This window comes from Tachysurus vachellii, chromosome 12 (genome assembly GCF_030014155.1).
Source record: "Tachysurus vachellii isolate PV-2020 chromosome 12, HZAU_Pvac_v1, whole genome shotgun sequence".
Taxonomy (NCBI): domain Eukaryota; kingdom Metazoa; phylum Chordata; class Actinopteri; order Siluriformes; family Bagridae; genus Tachysurus; species Tachysurus vachellii.
In genome coordinates this window covers 21,897,342-21,899,780 of record NC_083471.1, presented here as the reverse complement: position 1 = coordinate 21,899,780, position 2,439 = coordinate 21,897,342, and the positions used below count along the sequence as shown (strand labels likewise).

The window sequence follows — 2,439 nt, the reverse complement described above, 5'->3', positions numbered from 1 at the left end:
TAAAAAAACAGCATGATGTTGAAAGATGCATTTCAGGAACTTCTGGTGAACAAAGAAGACAATATATAAAAACAATATATTTTGCAGTTCTTAATGCAGTCATTTTAACACAATTAAAGCTTTATAAACGTATTAACAGTGAACAGATGCATGTAGGTGTTTAAGACAGATAACAAAATGTATTTTTTAGTCTGAAAATTCAGTAAAGCCAGTTGTCAGCTACATAAAATTACACTGCAGAAAATTCTGCTGTTTCTCTTGTAGACCTGTGGAGTTGAATGGAGTGTGGAATCAGGAGTGTGAGTGCTAAGGAGGTGGCTATAATATAGATAATGTAACCAGGCCAAAAAAACATCAATAATTAAATAAGTGTCAAGAAACAAAAAGGAAACAAAGTAAGAAACAAAAACAAAAACAAAAAGGAAACAAACCCTCTCTCATTGTCTCACAACTGTGCAAGCAGAAGTAGCATTTTTAAAACTCAGACAACCTTATTTTGCTTAATAGCTCAAAATGTAAGTGTTTTTAACTTCAGAAAACTATATATAAAATAGCAATGTAAAGCAGAGACACAAAAATTCTAACAAAGACAAAACTATAATTACAATGAATGTTGCTAACATTGACGAACATATTTGTCACTTTACAATTTTACATTCACAACATTTGGCAGATGCACTTATCCTGAGCAATGTACAAAAGTGCCTTGAAGTCTCCAGCAATGAATACATTAACACTCGTTCACTAGGTTACAGACAGGATACATCAACGTTAAGCTTGTTATATATTAGAAGGTGCAAAAAACTATAAAAATAGACTGCAAGAATAAACTTCTGTGATAGGCTGTTAGAAAAGTTCATCTTCTCTCAAACCTCTATATCTTCAAGAAATTAAGGATCATCTGTTCCAGCTGTTCCCTGTTGTCGAGCCAGAGCAGAAAAAGCGTACAGGAAGGGGTTCACACAACTGTTAAAAAAAAACAGCGCTCTACTGTAGTGACATTGTCTCCAGATACTACAGATATTAACAGACTGTCATTCCCAGTCAATGCAGCAATGATGATCACAATGTTGGAGATTTGAACCAGGATGCAAAAAATGAAGAAACACACCACAATTCTGGTCACCAGCTTGGTCAATGAGTTACTGCTAAAGAAAGCTGAGTAAGAAAAACTCCTCTGTGAAGGTGAAAGTAGAAATAAGATACGATGGTGAATGAAGCCACCAAGATTATAATCTCCCAGATTAAAATAGCCACTCTAACCTCATTCCAATATCTTAGATTGCACTGAAGACGTACTCCTCTGTCCAAGCTTAGATTGTGCTGTACAAGCGCATAGCATGATAAAACTGCACTTAACATCCACATCCCACTCAAAAGGATCTTCTTTCCTTTTCTGCCAAGCTTCTTCCATTTCTCAGGATGCAGCACTTGGATGTATCGCTGCATGCTCATCAAAATCACACACAGTATGCTGCAGTAGAATCTTAAGTACGACATGTAGGAGAGAAGCTTACAGAAGACCAAACGAAACACCCAGCCATGCATAAGAGCCCAAATCCAAACAGGTAGAGAGTGTGTGTGTGTGGTGTCAGTGGTGGTACAGTATGCTGAAGCACTTGAACTGGTAAGGAGTCTTCTGTTCATTTCGTTTATTTGCTGCAGACTGATCTTTGTGAAGACAGTCACAGCCTAACCCCACAGTGGATGTGATGAGAACAAAATCATTGGCTGATTTGTAGAAGTTATGCAGGACATACTCAAATAAATTAAGTTTTTACAGTTAGGCAGAATCAATAGAGATTATAATTAAAATGTGGGGTGTGAAGACAGAAGGAGAGGAGAGAGACAGAACAAACTGGGTGGAGAAAAGACTTGAGACTTCAGTACAATTCTGATCCATGTAACTGGTTTAATAACATAAATGTACTGCCATTTCAAGCACATTTCGGTGTTTAAAGTAGAAAACACTTTTTTTGGTGTCTTTTGAGTGACACCAAATAATGGGATTATAATTCATCACAGTAAATAGGTGAAAAAGAGTAAAGGCAAGCAGTGCTACAGTATATGTGCTGAAAGGATATTCAGATTGAGCAGGGGAGAATACAATAACTAGATTGAGCTCAATTAAAGAATAGTTTGGAAAATATTAAGGAAATTTTTAGTAATAGATAAATTTGGAGTGACATGAGCACATGGTTTAACTCTTTTTATTTTTAAAAAAACAACACTATTTTATCATTTTCAGCTCTATATCAGTTGCATTTCTTCCTGTAGTAGGGGTGTGTGTGTGTGTGTGTGTGTGTGTGTGTGTGTGTTTGTGTGACTTTTCTGCCTCCGTACTGGGATCTATCTTTACTCTTAACACTCTACGCTCTGAAGCAAATTCCTGTACAATTATAACATGTTACAAATCATAGTAAATGTGCTGCAAGTTGC

The 2,439-nt window shown here is 36.2% G+C and overlaps 1 pseudogene; it reads right to left on the bottom strand.

Moving 5' to 3' along the window:
* Positions 1-890: 890 nt before the first annotated feature.
* LOC132854321 (C-C chemokine receptor type 7-like) lies at positions 891-1,647 on the bottom strand (annotated as a pseudogene).
* Between the last annotated feature and the right edge of the window lie 792 nt (positions 1,648-2,439).